The 14509-nt window shown below is 44.7% G+C and overlaps 1 protein-coding gene across 1 annotated transcript in view; it reads left to right on the top strand.

The window, feature by feature from the left end:
* The window catches only part of LOC118116027 (histone H1-like), a 444527-nt gene that overhangs the window by 104251 nt on the left and 325767 nt on the right, over positions 1–14509 (top strand). The gene's annotated exons all lie outside the window — the stretch shown is intronic.

Here is a 14509-nt window from a genome sequence, read left to right as displayed (position 1 = left end):
AGACTTTGGAAGTATATGCAGCAGAAATAAGCAAACTAGTCCAAGAAGCATTCCCAGGCTATGGGGATGTAGCTCAAAGAGAGGAAACATTCTGCAGATTTCTACATGGCCTTGACCCGTCCCTGAGAGCTAAATGTCATGAGCAGGGGGCTACTGATTTGGAAGAAGCTCTGGTTATCGCAGGTCGGTGTGAAATGGCCAGAGAGACTTTAAAGATGGACTATGGCAATCCTCATGCAAACCAGCCTACAGTGAACAGTGGTTCAGCAGCCATGGTGCATTCCATTTCTGATGGAGGTGGTTTGTTCAAAGCCATAGATCGACTGAATGAGGAAATGAGGGAAATGAGAATGGACATGAGACAAATGGCAGAGGAGAATAAGCAACTGAGATCCATTGATGGTCGAAGTGAATGGAAAAATTCTCCTTCGGTGCATGGAGGTCAGTGCCAGTGTGACTGTGGTAATCATGGCTGCCGATCTCGTCGCCCACAGGGGGAGCGAGGAGGACGCTCCCCGGACCGTGGCTGGCGTGAACGGGAAACCGAGGGTGGCTCCAGAGAGAGACAGTATTACCGGGGCCCGACCATAACCGAGCCCCCTCCCCGAACTGGCGGGGTCCGAGACCTGCCAGGGGACCCTTTTATGATGAACCGCAGAGACAGCGCGGTGTACGGTTTCTCTCCCCCAAAAGAGAGGACTCAGCCAATCAGTCGGGAAAAGAGATGTAGCTGATGTTGCGGCCCAGACACCAGCTACAACACCTATGGGCCATTGGAAGGAAAAGAGCACCTCATATGTGAAAGGATGCATTGAAGGGACTGAAGTCAATATACTAGTGGATTCTGGGGCAACAGAGTCATTCATCAGTGCTGATTTCCGCATGGCTGTCCCAGCGCTGCGCAGACGACCCCTGAACCCTGATCTCATTGCTGCACGTGCGGTGAATGGCCAGATGCTCGACACTTTGGGCACTATAACTGCCACTCTACGCTTGGGTAATGAGTCCTGGCAGCAGGTTTTCTATGTACTTAGGGGATCTACACAAGCAGTACTGCTGGGTTTGGACTTTCTTGTTCCGAATCACGCCCTGTTGGATTTTGCCCATGGCCGACTGCAGTTGTGGGACACAGTTACTCCCCTTTTAAGTGACAAAGACTTGGTTCCTGAGTGCTGTAATGTCACGGTCTCCACTGCCCTGAACCTACCCCCCCCTCAGTGAAATGATAGTTCCTGTCAGTGTATCTCCAGCTGGGCCTGTTGACCAGCTCCCAGACTTTGTGGGATACTTAGCTCCCAATCTCCAGCCGAATAGTGAGTTTGTCGTGGCTCACACTGTGACATTGGTGAAAAATGGAGTCACTGCAGCCCGTGTCTTAAACCCTACAGACAGAGTTATTGTGCTAAGAGAAGGCATGAATTTGGGGGAGTTTTTGTCGGTCGATGAGTCTGAGCTAGTACTACTCCCTCAAACCCCAGCAGCGACGGTCTCCACCATCTCATCCACGGATGTGCCTTTTGTGTCTCTGAGGGAATCCCCAACTAATCAGCAAGAGAGGGCACAGTTGATGGAGCTGCTGGAGGAATATAGGCAGATATTTAGTACATCAGAGGGGGTGATTGGCAAATGCAGGCTCATTGAACATCATATTAAAACCGGTGATCATCCACCCCTGCGACAGCGTGCATATCGCACCTCACCAGACAAGAGGGAGGAGATAGATAGGCAGGTGTCGGCTCTGTTAGCTGATGGGGTGATAGAGGAGAGCTGCAGCCCCTGGGCCTCACCTGTCGTTCTGGTGAAGAAAAAGAATGGAGAGTGGAGGTTTTGTATTGACTATCGCCGTTTAAACAGCGTAACAGTGAGAGACTGCCACCCCCTTCCCAGGGTGGATGACACATTGGATGCATTAGCAGGCTCCGTGTGGTTTAGCACGTTGGACTTTTCTAATGGCTACTGGCAAGTTGAGGTCGCTGAAGATGACAGGGAAAAAAACGCTTTCACAACGGGGAGGGGCCTCTACCAGTGGCGTTCGATGCCGATGGGTCTCACCAACTCGCCTGCAACATTTCAGCACATGATGGAGCTCGTGCTTAGAGGGCTCCCATGGCAGGTGTGTATGGTGTATCTCGATGATTGTCGAGGGAATTTCACCCAGACATATAACAATGCTGTAAGAATTCACTGAATCAAACACCACACATAGACAAGTACTTAGTTTTCACTTGCAAGGGAAGTCCGCATCTCTGAGTAGGTCGCAGCCAACTTCGACGGTACTTCCCGTGTACAGTGTATTTATTCAAAAGCTCAGTTACAAGGTATAGGTGGGGTTACATTTGCAGAACGTCTTGACTGTCACATCTCTCCAGGCGTGTTTCCCTGTTTTGGGTACATTTCCTTATATGGCAGGAAACATAGTTCAGTTTGACAACAAGACTGTTTGCGGTTATTACGAGGCATTTTGTTGTACTCAGAGGTGCTAGACTGCACCTCTGAGTCAGACTGTCACACTTTGTATCAGCAGTACATTCAGCACATGATAATGTTATATACAATTCTTCTAACAATGATATGCTGATATACAGCCCCACCTTTGAGGAACATCTCTCCAGCCTGCGGGAAGTTTTCTCCAGGATTCAGGCGGCGGGTCTTAGGTTGAATTCTAAGAAATGTCATCTGGCTCAAGATCATGTGGTGTTCCTGGGGCATGTTGTGTCTTGCCATGGCCTGCAGCCAGACCCACGAAACACAGACAAGGTCAGAACATGGCCTACTCCACAGACTCCAACTGAAGTGAGGGCATTTGTGGGCCTTTGCTCTTACTATAGACGCTTTGTCAGGGACTTTGCCCAGCGTTGCACCGCCTCACATGTAAAGACACACCTTTCCAATGGACAGCGGAGTGTGATGCAGCCTTTGTGTATCTTAAAGGGGTGCTCTCATCTGCTCCGGTGGTCACCATGCCTGATTTCAACTGCCCCTTTAAAGTGTATACGGATGCCTCCATGGACGCTGTGGGGGCCATATTGGCACAGGACAGGGATGGATTGGAGAGAGTGGTAGTGTATGCCAGTCAGTCGCTCACTGCCACCGAAAGACGCTGGTCCACTTTTGACAAGGAGCTGTGGGCTGTAGTTTGGGCCATACGGTAGTTCAGACACTACATTGGATCGGCTGCCTTCACTATCATAATGGATCATAAGCCCCTCTTGGGCCTCCGAGGCATTTGGCAGTTGGATCCTTTCAACTGGGCCATACAGCACAAGGATGGAAAACGGCATACTAATGCGGATGCTCTATCACGTCGACCTCCAGATCCTGAGCCTGACACAATGAGGAACACCATAAGGGACACATCTGGCCAAGTGAATGTCGTGGACTCTGACAGGGAGTCGAGTGATTCCAGGATAGGCAGTTCACAGTCTCAGTCACCGTTGCAAAACCCCCAGATCCCTAGTTCCTCCACAAGGGGGCAGCATGAGGACATGGACTGTGAGTCAGATAACTTTTCCTTTATTCATTCACTTTCCCAGGATGAGACTGAGATTAAGCTGTGGCAAAAGGATGATCCCGACATTAGTGTAGTGTTGGACTGGATTGAGGTGAAAGGGTCTCGACTTCCGCGGTGGCAGATGAGAGGGAGCTCTCGGTGGCTTCGTAAATTATGGACTGAATATCCTCGTCTTTCTGTGGTGAATGGTCTGCTCTGTCGGTCAATGAATTCCTCTCTCACAGGGGACACTCAGTATCACGTGGTTGTGCCCTCCTCGTTTATCCCTGATATACTGCAGCACCTTCATGGAGGCCCTGCATCAGCACATTTTTCTGCAGAGCGGGTTTGGGAACGAGCGAGGCAATTGTGTTACTGGCCCTGTATGTTTAAAGATGTTAGGCAGTGGTGTGAGCAGTGCGTCCCTTGTCAGACCCGCAGGGCCCCTGTCCCTAAACATCGGGCGCCGATGGGGGGGTCCCAAGCTACTCAACCATTCCAGAGAGTGGCGATGGACATTCTGGAACTACCAGTGACGTCTAACGGATATGTGTTGGTTGTTGAGGACTACTTTACCAAGTTTGTGAATCTGTATGATCTTCCTAATCAAACCGCTCATTCAGTCGCAGTTTGTTTGAGGGTTATGTGTTGGTTCATGGTGTTCCGGAGATAATTCACAGTGACCAGGGTCGGCAATTCGAGGGGGAAATTGTTCAGAGACTGTGTCAGCTTCTGAGGATTAAGAAAACGCGCACCACGCCATATAATCCAAAATCAGATGGGATGGTGGAACGCTTTAATTGGACACTCATTGACCAGTTAGCTAGATCGTTGTTGGCCTGTGGAGGTGAGTGGGACGACTATCTACAACTTGTTGCATTTGCCTACAACACCTCAGTGCATGGCAGTACGGGTTACACGCCTTACTACTTGACTCATGGGCGGGAAGCCCGTGTCCCGGTGGATGTGTTAGTGTCCCCTCAGGCGGTGCATTTGGACTTGACTTTGTCTCACGCTGACTTCGTAGCCTCTTTGGTGGGGAGGCTGGAAACTGCTTTCGGCAGTGCCAGGCAGTTTAGTATCAGTGCTCATGAGACACAGAAACTTTATTATGATGTGACTGTTCGTCATCGGCCATATGCAGTAGGAGATCTGGTGTGGCTGCACAATCTTACGGAGGACCGTGTGAAGCTGGCTCCCCACTGGAAGGGCCCCTACAAAATACTGGCTGTGATGGACTGTAATGGAGAAAGTGGACTGTCCTTTCAATCCTGGACAGGAGCGGGTGGTTCATAATGACAGACTCAAGGCTTACACTCTACCACTGCCGGTGGGTTCTGCGTGTAGTCCCCCGGCTTCTCCTCTTCATGCTCCCTCGCTACAGGACGAGGGGTCACTCGATGGAGGCTGCAGGGCTGAAGAGCCACTGGTGGGTAGTGACACCGGCCCAAGAGAGCCTCGCCAGACTGTGTCCCGTTCTGGTGTGAGACAGCCGGTTAATTTCAAGGAATATGTTGTTTATGAGTAACTGATCTGTTTGACAGTTGTGTGGGTTAACTGAAATTTTTTTTTGTGGTCCGGGTAAATGTGGTACATGGTATCTTATGTATATATATAGATATATATGGTTTTTTTTATATATATACATGTATATGTACACTACCGTTCAAACGTTTGGGGTCACCCAGACAATTTCGTGTTTTCCATGAAAACTCACACTTTTATTTATCAAATGAGTTGCAAAATGAATAGAAAATATAGTCAAGACATTGACAAGGTTAGAGATAATGATTTTTATTTGAAATATTAATTTTGTTCTTCAAACTTTGCTTTCGTCAAAGAATGCTCCATTTGCAGCAATTCCAGCATTGCAGACCTTTGGCATTCTAGCTGTTAATTTGTTGAGGTAATCTGTAGAAATTTCACCCCACGCTTCCTGAAGCACCTCCCACAAGTTGGATTGGCTTGATGGGCACTTCTTGCGTACCATACGGTCAAGCTGCTCCCACAACAGCTCAATAGGGTTGAGATCTGGTGACTGCGCTGGCCACTCCATTACAGACAGCATACCAGCTGCCTGCTTCTTCCCTAAATAGTTCTTGCATAATTTGGAGGTGTGCTTTGGGTCATTGTCCTGTTGTAGGAGGAAATTGGCTCCAATCAAGCACTGTCCACAGGATATGGCATGGCGTTGCAAAATGGAGTGATAGCCTTCCTTATTTAAAATCCCTTTTACCTTGTACAAATCTCCCACTTTACCAGCACCAAAGCAGCCCCAGACCATCACATTACCTCCACCATGCTTGACAGATGGCGTCAGGCACTCTTCCAGCATCTTTTCACCTGTTCTGCGTCTCACAAATGTTCTTCTGTGTGATCCAAACACCTCAAACTTTGATTCGTCTGTCCATAACACTTTTTTCCAATCTTCCTCTGTCCAATGTCTGTGTTCTTTTGCCCATATCAATCTTTTCTTTTTATTGGCCAGTCTCAGATATGGCTTTTTCTTTTCGTCTATTTCTCAAACTAGAGACTCTAATATACTTGTCTTCTTGCTGAGTTGTGCACCGGGGCCTCCCACTTCTCTTTCTACTTTGGTTAGAGCCCGTTTGTGCTGTTCTCTGAAGGGAGTAGTACACACCGTTGTAGGAAATTTTCAGTTTCTCGCATGGAATAGCCTTCATTTCTAAGAACAAGAATAGACTGGCGAGTTTCACATGAAAGTTCTCTTTTTCTGGCCATTTTGAGAGTATAATCGAACCCACAAATGTGATGCTCCAGATACTCAACTAGCTCAAAGGAAGGCCAGTTTTATAGCTTCTCTCACCAGCAAAACAGTTTTCAGCTGTGCTAACATAATTGCACAAGGGTTTTCGAGGGTTTTCTAATCATCCATTAGTCTTCTAAGGCGATTAGCAAACACAATGTACCATTAGAACACTGGAGTGATAGTTGCTGGAAATGGGCCTCTATACACCTATGTAGATATTTAATTAAAAACCAGACGTTTCCACCTAGAATAGTCATTTACCACATTAACAATGTATAGAGTGTATTTCTGATTAATTTAATGTTATCTTCATTGAAAAAAACAGTGCTTTTCTTTGAAAAATAAGGACATTTCTAAGTGACCCCAAACTTTTGAACGGTAGTGTATATATTTTGGTTTTTGCTTTTGCTGTTATTATTGGTTTTGTGTATTGATATTGTCACTGTTTAGAAACGGGGACGTTTCTTTTGTTAGTGGGGAGGTATGTAAGCTATTTTATTTAGTGACTTTATTGTTGAGGGTTGATGTGTAGTTCCTGTTGTAAGCGGGTTGTTGGTTGGGACTCTTATTTTGAAAGGGGGTTTTAACGGAAGGGGGTTCTGTGAAGAGAGAAGTTGTGAAATGTGACGGAGAATAAACGGGTGTGATGTCCCGAGTTCATGACCATCTCTGGTGTCCTTAATCGGCTGAGGCCTGACATATAAGACAACAAAACGCTCGGCTACATCCATATGAACAATATATATCCTTATCTACCCGTATATACATATTAGCGAGGAACCCACAGATATAAATATAAAACAGTAGAAAAGGCACCCAGATATACAATGAAGCAGATAATGCGCTGCACTCGCACTGACCGTGCAGCCCCAGCAGTGCATGTTAACTAATAACGAACTCTAACCAACTTAACTGAAACAACTAATAACACACAGTGCACACTCACGGTTCTCACGGACGCACACGCACAAGCAGACAGCAGTGTCTGACCGACGGACAGCTGTCTTCTTCTTCCTCTCGGTCTCCCGCGTCGCTCTCAATTACTTCTGCGCCACACACCGCTCGCGCTACACTCACGCTGCACCTCCGCGATGCGCTGCGGATAGGCCTCCTTTATACAGGTTCTGTTGATCATGTATCATTTGTTAACAATTAGCTTATTCAGATGATTCAGTCATTAAACATTTAAGAGAGTTGAAGTAAAATCAGTGAAGAAAAACATCTGATATTCCACAAACACATTGATGATTAAATGAGGAAGTAAACATTATCGATCATTTCTTAACGTAGTGATGTTATGCCACGAATTGACCACAAGGGAGCAGTGCTTGCACATGATATAGTATTATGGCAGGCTATATTCAAACTTTACATTTGACTAAACAAACAGGCACTAACATAAATAACGCCCTCGAGGACCATGTTATTTCTCCGTTTCTTGACAGGAAGGTCTCTCTTTCCACGACTCCGGTGGTGGTGGTGGTGCCGTGGTCTTCTCCTTCTCCTCCTTCTTCTTCGCCTCGGTCTTCTTCTTCTTCTTCTTCTTCTTCTTCTTCTTCTTCTTCTTCTTCTTCTTCTTCTTCTTCTTCCGAGGATGAGCACGATGCCGAATCTGCAGCAGCATCACGCACTGGGTCGTAGTCTTCGTCGCCGTCATCGTCTTCGTCATGGTCATCGTCGTCTTTGTCGTCTCGGCCCGCTTCTCGGTCCGCTTCTCGGTCCGCTTCTCGGTCTTGCTCTTCCGCATCCTCTTCGGGTTCAGAGGATTGTTGCTGGGAGAACAGCTGTTGGAGAACCGGTTCTCTGGTGAAATGTGTTTGACTTGACATCGTGACCTGGTCAGGGAGAACGGCACACGGACGTGTCCTGACTTGTACCAGATTTATTGTTAGTAATCTATTTATATCCCTATACACGCGCACACACGTTGGGGGTGGGGAATTGGTCAATTTGCTCGACAATACAGCTGATTCCAATTGTGATCTCGAGAGAAACACACCGGCCTCTCTGTGGGTCTCAATGACCCCCAGGAGAATTGGAGAATGACAATCCGTGGGTCACCCTAACCCTAACCCTGACTGGCCAGGGCTTGCGGATGATCACACGCACGCACGCACGCACGCACGCACGCACGCACGCACACACGCACACACACACACACACACACACACACTCTGGGTCAATCCGACCCAGGGACAATACAAGGGTTAATGTTAACATGGAATTATAAACCCCTTATATTTTTTACTTTTTACCCCACAACCACCAATTTGACAAAACAGTTTCACACAGTAGCTCAGATCAATGGTTCTGTTAAGTTCATTATCTTTTTTTGTCATTACAATGACTTCAATTAACATGTAATAATGTCAAAAACACATCTATTTTAATTATGATAGAAGACTGATAATTTTTGTAACATGCTTTTTTTGGACTTTGCTTGAAAAATATATATTTGTTCTGGTTTACTTACCACTCTCTCCATGTGCTTGAGTGAAAGAGGGAATGAGTAATGTCGACTACACTTCCTTAATTTGTGGACACATTATTACTTTTTTTATAGATATCTAGATACAGGCGGTGGCTCATCTTACCCACTGCCTCGACTTACACAGTTGTAACCTACGTGTGTTTTTTCACAGACTTGAAGCGTAAAGCAGCTGCGCTCTGCTCCACAACATCCATTCAGAGAAACAAACTGTTGAGGTGCAGCACCGAAACACAACAAACAGCTCTGTCCATGGTCCTGAAACAAGGTATCCACTTTAGTTGTTTAATCGTGGTTTTATCTTTAGCTTCAAGTGTATGAACACACCTACACAGGGCCATTATCATGGTTGGAAAAACTAGTCAGAATAGGGTTAGAGAGGTTTACATACAAAGGAGAGTGATTATGATTTGAAAGAAACTGTTAATCTGAAAAACTAAATTGCTATTGAGTTACACTTGAGCACTGGGTGTAAATGAACATATGTGGACACAACCAAGCAGGGCCTTAGCCAAGATTGGAAAAACTGGTGGGGGTTACTTAGATTTACTTTCACATATGATCTATTGATATTTGCAGGAAACAAATTAACTTAGTGTTTTAATCATAAATCTGAGAAAAAGTAAATTTAACCATGTGACTTTCCCTCTGTTGGTGTTGCAGTGTCTGATGACAGTTCATCAATACTTTAGTTTAATGACAGCCACTGATCAAGTTGGTGCTGGTACAGAGCTCATTTCTATGACTCAGAACAGACAAGTAGATGATAACTTACATTGCCACCGGTGCACACTGTTCAAACACAGATATTTTACAACTTTGCCAAACGGACCTGCCAGGCGAGGGAGTTAACTACTCTCTAGGTAAGTTCGCTATAAACACGAGCTGTGTGCATGAGCAGTTCACTTGCAGAACACAAGTGATGTGCTGTGACGTCGACCGTGCTCCAGCAGGGAATTTTATACATGCACCATATATGATCACTCCTATGCTGTTTTACACATTTACTGTTTTGAGATTCCCTCCTGACCCTTCATTATATGAATCATTAAAAAATATTTGTATCCATTTTATTGCACATGAATTATTTAACCCTTCTCTGTTGACATGATGTTTTAGATGTAGTAGGAAGACAGTAAGTGTCATAGATTTAATATTATAATAATTAAATTCAATTGAAGGGGATAATCGTGTTGAATACATTCTATTAATAAGGCCCTTAGCCTGTCTTATCTCCTCGGATTTTACCATCACTCAGTTGACACACACACACATATTTCACCTCTTCACACACACATTTCACCCCGTCACTAAATCTGCATAAAAGCACTGGAAACAAAAAAAAATTGTTTGTCATTCCCTGTGCAGAATTCTCTTTGCATGCAATATGATTGTCTGACCTTCCTTCCAAGGAATAAAGTATACTTAAAAGATTATTATTTTCTTTTCAGAAGCCTCACCAGATCCAATTTCCATCACAACTTGTTGTCAGAAGTGGGATCCCTTGTGTGACTTGTCTGGAGCCACAATCGGACGGTGACTGATCATCCTGAGAGAAAAAGTACTTCAGCCTCTCCCTCAGTGAAAGACAGAGACGAGAGGGCTGACGGTCAGGGCCCCGGACAGTCACCACTGGCATCTCCTTACGGTGAGACTCTGAAATAATTCTGAGAATAATTATACAAACCCAATTTAGTCACCAGATTATTCAAACAAATTGTTCCTTTGATTCCTATCTGATTGGAATCTGCTGATAGCCAATATTGTCAATACAGGGCAGTATATATTATCCTTGAAATATATTGACCACTGTTTGACTCAATACAGCCCGAGGTTATTAATAAGGTTGGAACTTGCCAATAGAATGAAAAAGGTTTTTCATTCTATTGGCAAAGTTCTTTATTCACGTACAGACATGTTCTGATTATTCTTACTTATCAATGTGTCTTTATAACTCTTAGGTATATCTTTATTTGCCTTATTTTATATTATTTTACTATTATTATTATTACTGTTTTAATCTGTCCTTCAATGCATCTCTGTATAGATATACACTTAATGTGCTTTACATGTGCTGTCAACACTATACCTGTTTTTTGTGTTCTATAATTTTTTTTCTCTCAATAAATAGAACTGGAGATTAAAAATAATTTTTTAAAAAAAGGTGTCAAAAAAGGAGACAGATCTGAAAGCACTGAGTATGTGGAAAAATTTATCAGAATGTAGCGAAAGAAGAAAAAATGCTAAACAAATGCCCTATGGTTCACAAAAAGATGATAAAATGATAAATGAATGTAAACGAACAGATAAATCTGCTCAGAAAAGTGTTCTTTGTTTCCTACAGTGCCTCAGTGTGTCAGAGTTGACTTCGATCTCGACTGTGCCCCTCTGCAAAGCCCCGAAGTGGCTCCAGCTCTAGTCGGTTCACCTCCGCCCTATGATCCTATAACCCACCACAGAGTCCAAGCACAGACTGTAAATCAGCCACCCACATGTCTTCCCCTCCTCTCTGCCTGGCCGAGAGAGAAAAAAAAAAAATGTGGACGAGAAAGAGAGGGAAATGAGGAGACTGGGGAAGAGTTGGCTGTGAAGTTCGACGACATGCTCTGCATGCTGAAGAAAACAGCAAGGCCCAACAAAGATATAAGACCGAAAAAGACCATCACATGGCTGCTATTACACTTCAAGACTCCCAGACATCCTCTATAATGTACAATCACCAAACAAGCAACAGAGGACGCCCGTTCAACAGAGTGGTTTCAGAGGAAGAGGCAGATGCGGTCTCCGCATTGATGCAGACACCTGCTACAGGTGTGGAAAGAAGGGACATTGGGCCAGGGGGTGTCCGGAGAACCAGGCTGCAGCTGCCCAGGAGGACTGGCTGGAGGAGGGGGGGCCAGGAGAGAGTGGTGAAAACTCTGACTCATTCGACACCCACACCACACACACATGATAGTGACATACAGACTGTCACTGACACACATTACATTACATTACATTACATTTAGCTGACGCTTTTATCCAAAGCAACTTACAATAAGTGCATTCAACCATGAGGGTTAAAATTCAGAACAACAGGAATCAAGAAAGTACAATTTTCTTCCAAAAAGCCAAAGTACAAAGTGCTATGGGTTAGTGCCATATAAGTGCTACTAAATTGCTACATTATCTTTTTTTTATTCAAGGTATAGTCGGAAGATATGTGCTTTTAGTTTGCGGCGGAAGATGTGCAGACTTTCTTCTGTCCTGATGTCATTGGGGAGCTCGTTCCACCATTTAGGAGCCAGGACAACGAACAGTTGTGATTTTGTTAAGTGTTTAGCTCGCAGTGAGGGAGCAACAAGACACACACATTGATATCATAAACAATCACATGCTTAGACATGAAAAATTACTTTACTAGCACATATGCTAAATGGGACACAGCTGTTTTGTTTTTTTCGAACCTACCACAATATGTTTTAACAATCCATGGTATACAAATTAAGTATTTGGTTGATTCTGGTGTAACACACTCTGTGATAAGGAGAGATGATTTTCCTGTTTCACCCCAAGAATGGGGTTGGTTCACACACTCCATTGGCACTTCTGGCAAAATTGTTAATAAAGTATATTCTGTTCCTCTACCATGTTCCGATAACCGAACTCATAAACATTTTAAACACTCATTTTTTCGTGTCAGGGTGTTGTCCTATTAATTAATTAGGCCAAGACTTCATGTGTCGTTTAGGGATAGGATTAATTTACAATCCTGACGGCCTGGAGGTTGTGACAAATTTTGATCTATAATCAGTTTTTGTAAAATATGATCCTGACCTTCTGCTGTACACTAATCAGTGGAAATTGACATCTGGAGGAGTGTCTGAGGCCCTTCTGAGAGAATCCAGGGAAATGCACCTCCCCTTCGCGCACACACACAATATACATGAAAGAGGACAACACATTTTATATGGGTCCTGACATCACATATAAAAAACTGTGGTTTATCTCTACACCATTGTTTTTTACACACAGAAATGGATGTAATCAGTGATGCAGGTGGTGAGGCTGTCGATGTCCTCCCCATGACCCTTGCAGAGTTCTTCCACACAGTTGACTCGAAACAGTCCTTCGGAGCCTCAACCGTCTCGTCGGACCACCTCTTCACTGTGCGGGTCAGAGCTAGTTGCCTGTGCACCAGAGGTTTGTACACAGGCAGGAGATGAACCAGGTTGTGATCAGACCTCCCAAGGGGGGGAAGGGGTGTTGAGTTATATGCCTCCATGGTGTTGACATAGAAAAGGTGCAGTGTTTTATTGTCTCTGGTGTGGCATGTGGCGTACTGGGTGAAGGTGGGCAGAGTGGAGGATGCAGAGGTGAGGAGGAGAGCCTGTGGGTGCTGTGTCTGCAGCCTGCTCACCACAGAGTCCAGGACATCACAGGCTGCATCAGCGTTAGCAGAGGGGAGAACATACGCAGCTATCGCGATAACGTGCAAGAGTTCCGGTGGTAGATAGTGAGGCCTCATGCTAATGGCTAACACCTCAATGTCCTGACAGCAGTGCAGTTCTTTAATAGTGATGTGCCCAGAGTTACACCATCTATCATTCACAACACTGCCAGCCCTCCTCCTTTCCCCTTAGCGCTCTCCACTGTCCTGTACGCCCGTATCAGCTGGAATCTGTCCAGCGCGGCGACTGTGTCCGGTGTTGTTGTTGTTAGCCATGTCTCTGGAAGCAGCATGATGCTACACCGCCGGTAGTCTCATGCCGGGTAAACGACTCTGCGGAGACATCACATCAAAGCAACGGCTCTTTTAAGAGCCACACACTTTCTCTATGGAGACAAACTGTCCTGACTCTAACGACATGTCCATCAATATTAAAACATCCACTTTAAACTAATAATGTACCTGTGGTAAATTAGATCATGGTTTGATTTAATAATTAGGGTTCATATTGAATTAGTTTTATTGCCCCTTGTCCACTGGGACAATATATCACAAATATTAAAAGGATTGATATATTTGTATAGTGCTGTAATACACTGGTGTATTGAGACTTTTTGTGAGTCTGCTAATGGTGATCGATTTATGATCTTTTTAGTGTTATCAACATACCCACATATTAATAGTCCACATTAGCTCCACAACATCCATTCACAGCCACAAATTTAACACCAGCAAACAGCTCTGTCCATCGGTCCTGAAACAAGGTATCCAATTTAGTAGTTTTAAATTAAACTTAAATACTGTAGCCTTTTTCAGATGTGGTTGTATCTTTAGCTCCAAGTGTGTTAACACACCTACGTATGGCCATTGTCATGGTTTCTCAGAGACGGCCAGAGCTTACCTGGCTGTTGTTCATTGAGGTTTACTATAGACGGGTTCACTCCTGTTCCAAGTTTGCTGTTTTGATAAGTAATGTTTGCTAGAAATTCTTGTAGTGCCTGTACGCTGATTTTTCAGAATTTATAGCAGTTTGTGTTGTCTCTGAGACAAAGGCGCTATGTCACCGGGCTTTTGCGGTGATCTATCAGAGACGGCCAGAGCTTACCTGGCTGCTGTTCATTGAGGTTTACTGTGTTTTGCAAGGGGAATAAAAGGGGTGGAGACAAGAAAATTGATAAAGTAATTATATGTCATGTACAGCCTAGTCGTTTCACAGAAGTGTTTGCTTCACTTCAACAAGTCCTTTACCAAAAGAGGATGATGTGATACTGAAGGCCTTTGGATTCTGTGAATATGCATGGAGGCACCGTGAGCCAAACAACTGTGTCTAAG

The sequence above is a fragment of the Hippoglossus stenolepis genome, chromosome 10, assembly GCF_022539355.2.
Source record: "Hippoglossus stenolepis isolate QCI-W04-F060 chromosome 10, HSTE1.2, whole genome shotgun sequence".
NCBI classification, from domain to species: domain Eukaryota; kingdom Metazoa; phylum Chordata; class Actinopteri; order Pleuronectiformes; family Pleuronectidae; genus Hippoglossus; species Hippoglossus stenolepis.
The sequence above is the reverse complement of the archived record's forward strand: the minus strand, read 5'-3'. Positions and strand labels throughout refer to the sequence as shown.